This window comes from Corvus brachyrhynchos, unplaced genomic scaffold (assembly GCF_000691975.1).
Source record: "Corvus brachyrhynchos isolate BGI_N302 unplaced genomic scaffold, ASM69197v1 scaffold152, whole genome shotgun sequence".
Classification (NCBI taxonomy): Eukaryota; Metazoa; Chordata; class Aves; order Passeriformes; family Corvidae; genus Corvus; species Corvus brachyrhynchos.
Window position 1 is genome coordinate 1679974 of NW_008237447.1, and position 8377 is coordinate 1688350.

The 8377-nt window shown below is 46.8% G+C and overlaps 1 protein-coding gene across 1 annotated transcript in view; it reads left to right on the forward strand.

The window, feature by feature from the left end:
• The first annotated feature begins 8319 nt into the window (after positions 1–8319).
• The window catches only part of CD2 (CD2 molecule), an 11274-nt gene continuing 11216 nt past the window's right edge, over positions 8320–8377 (forward strand). Inside the window, exon 1 of the mRNA XM_017731474.1 lies at positions 8320–8377. This exon is cut by the window's right edge and continues 308 nt beyond it. The gene's annotated coding sequence lies outside the window, so the exon portion shown is untranslated.

The window sequence follows — 8377 nt, forward strand, 5'->3', positions numbered from 1 at the left end:
GTGTACCTGGCACAGCTGTACTGTGCTCATTGTGCCAAACACTAATGTAAGGAAAGTTCCCATCTGCAGAGGTAGAAAATACGGGTCAGCTTAATTTTAAATTGATCTATTTTTCTGGTTAGCATATTCTGTGTCACACGTAGCCAATATCCATGATAAAATACTGAATGGGGCTATAGTCTAAAGTGTGTGTTTTATGGCTAATATAGTTACTATTGGAAACTCTATGCAGAATTTTTAAAACTGATGATGGTTACTGATAGTTTTAGTATTGTCTAACACTACAGAAACTAGATGTATTACAGACCAAGAATTACTTGGAGGCTGTTTTCAGCAAATCTTTTGGAATTGCAAATGCAGTACATTAGAGAGAATTATTGTCTACTCCCATATCATATGCAAATGGAATAAAGAAGTACAGCTGGGTGCCTATCCTCCAGCCAGCACTGCTGTCTCATCTTTGGTTTATACAACTTCGTCTTTCAGGGCAAAACATATTTTCCCAAAACTAAGGAATGAAGCAGTTTTAAAAGCTTTTTTTTTTTTTTTTTTGATACTGAGAAATCATGTAACAAGACGTCTTCAAACAAACAAATAAAAAAGAAAGAAAAATATCTTGTGATGGTGTTTTTGTCTGCGTGAAGAGAATTGCAGTAGTGACATTGACAGGATGACTTGAAGCAAAGAGCACTAAGAGTTTGTGTTGCACTCCTGTGAAAGCTTTCAATCACAGAGCAATAGGCATCAGATTTCTCCTCTGAAACAACAGGCAAACCTATGTCGAGGGAATTTGGGACAGCCAGGGTGGGATTCAGAGCTGTGTGTGAAGGGGCATTCACATCGAGCCAACGGGAGAAGTTGGTGGAGGCTTTCCCGAGGGGGCACACCGAGCCAGGAGCAGGAGCACCTGCAGGGTGTGACAGTCTGAACCTGGAGCAGGAGCACTGCTGGGTGGAACAGCCTCTGCTGCTGCTGTCTCTGCCGCGTCAGGATGAACCGTGACAGGACAGAAAGAGGAGGGCGATGAGGATGCAGATAGAGTGATTGCTGTGCAGGATCCAAAGGGAAGAAAGGGCACGGGCTTAATGACTGAGGGTACAGAAGTGGCGATGAGTAATGGCAGACAGAGATGCTTTTTCTTCCCTTAAATAGGTGGGGAGGCTGCAGGGGTCTCAGGCAAGGTCTGTCCTCCATCATCCTGCAAACTCTTCAGGCAGTATGAAATGTTGTCCTCCAGGAAGCTGCAGCTGCTGTTGCTTTCTCCTCACGCCTGCTCTCCCTGACGCTCGTCATGGATCGTGTTCCCCAGACAGATGCACTCCTCTGCTGGCGGTAGATCACAGCCCCCTGAGCCCCTCAGGCGATGCTTTGCCTGGGGCTGCAGGGACTCCTCACTCCTCTCTGTCGTTCTCCTGAGCCGTTTGCAGGGAATGTGCTGTGCTAATTTTGATAAGCCCAAGAAGGGGAGTAAACCCAAATCTGATAGCAGCCAACAGGAAATAAGCTTTCTTCTTCCCCCCACTCCTCATTCTAGCAAATCCTTTCCAGCATTTTTATCCTGATGTCACTTTTTGGAATGGGTTTTGCTAGATGAGATGGGAGAAGGGTGATGGAAAGGCAGGACTCCAGCCAGCCTTTTAGGTACCCTGAATACAGGTAAGAATGCGCCAGCTCTCTTTCTTTCCTGCGCACAAGTTGGGTCAGGATTTCTCTTGCTGCCATAGGAGGTCACGGTGAAAGCTGTGCAACTTCAGCTTCTCTTCTTATGTATTTCTGCCCAGCTGTCAAGAGTTTGGGACTTTTTCTTCAGATGATTTAGTCTGATAAGGAGTTTTGTTTCCCTGCCTTTTGTTGAGAGTTTGAAGCTTTGTTATCTGGCCAGTACAAAGATCTGTTTATAGCATTCTCTAGAGAACCAGATGCAGATGGAAAGGCCCTTCTTTGCTGGAGAGAAAATCAGTAGGAGTCAACATTGCCGTGAATTTTATCTCATCTATCTGAAAAAGCCCCGATGGTTAAAAACCTCAGCATAAGAGGAAAGTAGATACCTGTTTTTATACTGAATTACTGATGCTGCAGAGTTTAAAGGAATATCCAAGATAACACAAATAACCATGGCAGCTGTGGTTCTAACCCAGTGCATCTTACCTGTGAGGGCACAAGGCATGCACAGTAACTTTCCATTGAGGCTGCACTGCAAACTTCCTGCTCTGCAAAATGCCCGCTGAGGTTGGGCAAGTTTTTACTGTACATAGGGAACACGAGACACCTGGAATTAACAAAAAGGCTGCTCTTCCATGAATGAAGTGTGAAGGGGTGGCTGAAAAGAATGGTGACACCATCTGACTGTCAGGAATGTGACAGAAGGAGTTGGGCTGCAAGTACTGCCCTGGCAGAAATACTGTGGAAAGCCACAAGTTGCCACCCATGCCCTGGTGCTCACCTGCGTCACACAGAACATCCTGCACCTGCCTCACTGAGATCTTGAAAAGCAGAAATTCTCAGAAATGCAGTGACACAGCACCTTAGCCATTACCCTTCCTGGCAGACAACAGCAGCTGTGGGTCATAAATGTTTAGACAGACGGGCAGCTTTGTGCTTTCCCCTGCTGTGGAAAAAGCTCTTTGCCAACACTGCTGTGGTTCCTGCTACACATGTGGGGTGTGGACCCCAGAGCTGAGCCCATCCTGCCACTCTGTTGTCCCTGCACACTGAGGTTGCTACCTGGCAGGACTAGGTGAGGTGATGCATTTAAATGTAGGAACAGACAAACAGCAGAGAGGCCAAAAAGAGGTTCGCAGGGCACAGGAAAGTTGTAGGACCAGAGAAGAAGCAGGGGAAACTGAGCTGCAAAGTCAGGATCTGCACTGAGCAGGAAAGGACTTGTATTTTCACTGGATCTCATGGCCCCAGGTGTACACAGTGCAAAAAGCATCTGGATAAGTGGTGTTAAAGACATCAAGACACTTTTTCTTGCTTCAGAGAGCAGCAGCAAGTCTGTGCTGACAGGTCATTCAGATGTTTCTGAGAAATTTATGTCTTAATTTCCCAGTAATAAGGGCCAAACCTCTTTATACATATATATGGGGCCACATAGTGGGCCTTTTGTTTTGCTTTCACACGTCCACTGTCTAATAAATAAACTACAGACATTTTTAGGATCCACAGTGATGCTTCAGAGAAGTTTATGCAGGGTCTTTTAGTAGAAAGGACATTTTATGCCCACATACATGCCTCCCAGGGGCTGCACTTGTAGGAAAAATGCCAACAGTGTCTTGCATTTGAAGGGAAGACTTCCCTTTGTGTGTGGGAACTATATAAAGGCCATTCAGGGCCACTCCTAGGAATAAATGTGCTTAGTACTGAAATGTATTACCCAGTTGTTTGTGCTCAGTCTCCCGGATCGCTTCTCAACCTCCCACCTACCCATTTCCAGCTGTCCTTCACTCCTCTCTGAATTTATAGCACTATAATAGAATAAAATATTGTACAAAACACCAGGTATGCATGCATTTGTTAAGCTGATGGTTTCTGGGGAGTGTCAGGTCTTGTCCAAAAGATTACTTAGACGGTAGCAACAGCTTGTCTTTCCTGGATGTATTTCTAGGAGCAGCTGTTCTTCTATTGTCTTTCTCAGGTAGCTAGTCCATCCATTCTCTCGTGATGAAGGGGCACATTGTCCTTAATACAGGTCTCTGTGTATTTACCACTGCTAAGACTAGAAGAGGCTTTTCTGGTCATTTATCCGGCTTCTGGTATAAGGCAGATTGATTGCAGCATGCCAACAAGCCAACACCTTTTGCAGCAGTAGTAATGCCACTGAATTTACTAGAATAAGAATGCTGAAAGTGAGGTCCTAATTCTAGGAACATTATAGGTGATGGAAAACATCAGCAAGACTGAAGTGCACCACCTGCAAGAATAACTGATGGGATGCTGCCATCTGCTCTAGCCTCAGTCGTTGCTGTGAACCACAGATTGTCAGACTGCTCGGTCTGAGGGGCTTATGTTCCTTCAGACCAGAAATAAAGGGTGGTTTTTGTGAGGTTTGGCTGTTGACACATGCTTACAGGTGGAAAAGAAGAAAATGAGTCTGAGAGAGAACACCTGGGGCTAAAGATTTAACGGCATGAAGCTGTGTTGGGGTGGGGGTTTAGGTTAGATAACAGGAAAAGGCCCTTCTCCCAGGGGTTTCTGGGGAGTTGGAATGGGCTTACTGGGGAAATGGTCACAGCTCCAAGTCTGTTTGAGCTGAAGGATTGTTTGGGCAATGCTGTCAGGTACATGGTGTGGTTCTTGGGGCTGTTCTATGCAAGGATGGGAGTTGAACTTGCTGATCTTTGTGTATCCCTTCCACCTCAGGATATTCTACGTGGGATTATGGATATCACAGGGGAATTTTGTCTCTTCAAATAATCAGCTGAGGACTATTCTGCATGACTCATGGTTTGAAAGCTTTTGCTTACCTTTCTGTAGAGAAGAATAAAAAGGTTAGTGCAGATAACTGTTTCAGTACACTACTGATAGTGTGTGTCTGTGTTTGTGTCACTATTTCTGGAATATTTCCATTGTGTACAGGCAGCTCAGTGCTCTCAGTTGACCCTGAGGCACTGAGTCAGCATCCCTGCCAAACCCTCGGTTAAAGGTCTATTTTCAGTTACTGTTCTTCATATTTGCACCACTTCATTCAAGCTGGAGTTCTTCCTTTCTTGACAGAAGTAAGGTGGAAGTGAGGAGGAGGCAAAATGTGTCCTTCATCAGCCAAATAGCTGAAACTTGATGTAGGACCCAGCAGTTCCCTGGCATTTCATAGGGCAGGGGCAACTCCACTTGCCAGGGCCGACTGTGCTTCTTCATGCTCCAGCCACTGCCCACAATTTCTCCTGCTTTGTAAAAAGCTACAGTAAAGGGGAACGTGCCATCAGGAAGCCCTCAGCTGCTATCCAGGGCAACCCAGATGGAGCCCAGCTGTTAGTCTTCCTGGCCAGGGTATAAACCCAGAAGAGCTTAGAAGAGTAAAGTTACCCTTCCCCAAAGCTTCCACTCCACATATTACCCATCTGACATTGCAATCAAAATCACATTTGCTCTTCTCTTCACACACTGTGTCTCATCGAGGGCCTGTCTTTGTGAGAAATTTAGAGGTGTGAAGGTCTTGGGTGATGTTTAGTGCAGGATGTCTGACTCACGTGCAAATGCCACTTACTGTAACCTAAGTTTCATACCAGAGAAGATGACACAAACTATCAGATGGGCTACAAATCTAGTTTTCAGTGAAGAGCATGCTAAGTGTATTTGTAGTCTTTCTTTTCCAGTAGATCAAATAGCAATTTTTTTTTTTTTTGTTTAATAAGCCTCAGCCATGAATGTTTATTGGTTCATCACCAAGGTGAGAACTTAGAGCTGGGAGCAGCTGCATATTGTCTCTTGAGATGTTGCCTTCAGATGTGGGGGGCTCTGTCAGCTTTACAAAGAAGTGTGGGTATGATACTTACATTCCCTGTGAGGAAACTGTGTACTGTCTTACAAAGAGCAGAAGTGTAAAGGAAAGAGCAAGCCACAAAAGCAAGCGTGTATGAATACAGCGCTTTGTGGCTTCCACAGTGGAAACAATGCCACAGAGAGATAGCAAAGATGTGCAAAGACACAGCCCACTGTCGTGGCTGTGCTCAGTCCTCTGCTCCTGTGTGTCAGAAGATGGGGATGTGTAGCAATGCAATGGGCTAAACAGGGCTCAAGCATCCTTAGCTTGATACTAAGGACAGGTTTAGCTGAAGGCAGGCCCAGCACCACCGTGCTAGGAGACTTCTGCTTTTCTATCAGTGCCCTGGTTTTCTAGCTGGCTTTGTTTAATCCAGTGGTGTTACTTCCTGTGTGAGGAGAGAGCAGAAGAGTGAGAGAGCAGTGTTGTTAACAGGCCTGGCAGAGTTCCCTTTGTCCTGCCCAGCACAGCTTGGGTTGGTGTCTGGGCTGTGACCACACACAGCTCCAGCCACAGATCTCTCTGTGCCAGTCCCTCTGCCCTGGAGGGCATCTCTGGCTGGTGCAGGGGCTGCTCTGCCAGTGCTCTCTGCTGTAGTGGTTTTCAGGATGTTTATCTCATGCCACATCTCTGAAGGTACATGCTGGCTTCCAGAGCTCTGCTGTGGGAGAGATGCTTTGAGACAGAGCTTTCCAGAGATACCTTCAGACCCCTTCTCCTTAATGCCTTCTCTTGGGGATCTCCTTGAAGGGAAAACAGAGACATCAGTGCAGCAACTTAGAGTGCTTCCTTCCAAGTAACATCCAAAAAATCCCTTCCTTCTTCTAAAATGGGAATCAAAGCCCAGTCAGGACTGCAGCATGACATTGTCTTGCTCCTCAAGAGAGGAAGGGTAAAGCTGGCAGAATATTGACATTTCCCCACTCCTCATCTGTCAGGAAGATTGAGCTTAGACTCATGGGCTGCTTTGCCTTTATCCAGCTGGGTCTGATGGTGCAGGAGGTTTCTGACGCTGGTTAGAAAAGGGGCTGCTTTTGGGACGGACCATGCATGTGCCAGGATCTCATCAGGAATCCTTGCTGCAGGTGAGTGATGTGGCCCTTTGCAGGTTTGGCTGTGCTTTTGGCTTTTGTTACACTAAATCTCTAAGCAAGTAGATTCTGGGCATGTGCACCAAGGACTCAGGAATACCAAGGCCTGGTGTCACTTCTGTGATGTCCAGTGAACGTGGGACATCAGCCATTGAGCCCTCACCCCTTCCCTCAAGTGCTTCTTTACCGCTCACAGTAAGCTCATTTTTGGATAGACTTTTTATATCCTGTAGGAATAGTTTCTTGCTCCTGCCTACCTGTTGCTCTAAAAGAAACCAGGATGTTCGGTGTGCTGGTCTGCTGGACTGTAGGGGCTTTTGGTCTGACCCATTTCAGCTGTGAGTTTAGAAGGCTGGGTGTGGCATGTGGGCATGCCTAACTGATTAACTGGAAGTAGTGGCCTTCATTATGTATACAGGGAATTCTTTTACACCTGGTTCTACCACTGTGGAGCTTTGCCTGTCTTCTCTCTCTCACCTTCACGTAGGCACATGTCTTTCCATTTGCATTTCACTTCTACCACGGACAATCCCCAACCCAGCGTGTTGGCGGTGTGAGTGTGCCAGCAAACAGACAACGTGCAGGGGTACCCTGGAAGCAGCTGGGGACTTTGAGGGTTGTTGCCCTTAAGAAGAAGGGAGACAAAGATTAGCAGAGTGTGGGCAGTGGTTTCAGCATGCTGGGCCTCCCTCTGCTCTGCTTTATGGACCAAGCAAAAAACCACCAAAAAACGGAGGAGAAATTGGGGTTGCTGCATTTTGCCCAGGTTTCTTTAGGTGCTCGGGCTGGAAGCAGATGTGTCCAAGAGTTCAACACAGCTTGGTTGGCTGAGGACATACCTGGGTGTGGCAGCCCTTGCCCTCTGCTTGTTTTTTGCCGCAGAGGGTGGAGGTCAGGCACAGAAATGTGATCTTGCTGCTGTTGCTTCCTCTCTCCTTTTGTGTGTGCGTGCTTTGTAAGGAAACAAAAGCAGAAAGAAGGAAGAAACCTTGGTTTTCCTGCAAGGAGTGGTTTTTACCTCGTTAGTACCAGTTAAAAATTAAGCTGGAGAAGGGAGGTGTCTTACAAGACCTTCCTTTAATTTCAAGGAAGAGGAGTGAACGAACAAGAAAGATTTACCTAATATTGTACATTTCTAGTGCCACAGGTTTTCTTCTGACCTCTTTCTTGGCCTACATCTGTGATGAAAAGCTGGAAGATTTCAGTGGCTACTGTAGCAGAGGAATTATGCTGGTGAGGATAAGATTCAAAATCCTCATCAGTCCATCTGTTTCATATTGGAATCAGGAATAAAGACTTTATTAGCTTCTCACATGTTTTTGGACCTAGCTACTGTGCCTCCTCACAGCTCCTTTCCTCACTGTCTTTCCCACACCAGCCAGCTCCAGGGCTGGTTTTTGGCTAGATCAAGGCAGTGCTCTCACCCTCTTCCATGCTCATCCTTCTCACAGCTTGCTCAAACTGCTGGCCCTGGCTGCAGGATGCCTTTGTGGCTCTGGCCAGCCCCTCATGCACCAGATGTTGATGCAAAGCTGATCCTGATGGTTTCCAAGGGAAGTGTGTCTCCTTCCTAAGCATTGTCCAACAGCCGCCTGCTCCTCACTGGAGGTCTTGGGCTTGCTATCCCCTTGCTGCTGCTGAGGCTGTGGGGGAGAATTAGGATTCCCATCATTGCCCCACCCAAAAACTGCATCCCTCCCACTAGGACGGTGGCTTGTGGATGCTGGAGCTGAGCTCTTTGGGTTTTTGAGGAGGACAAGGGCCCCATCTGGCCCTCCAGCTGGGTGGACAAACCTCCAGGGCA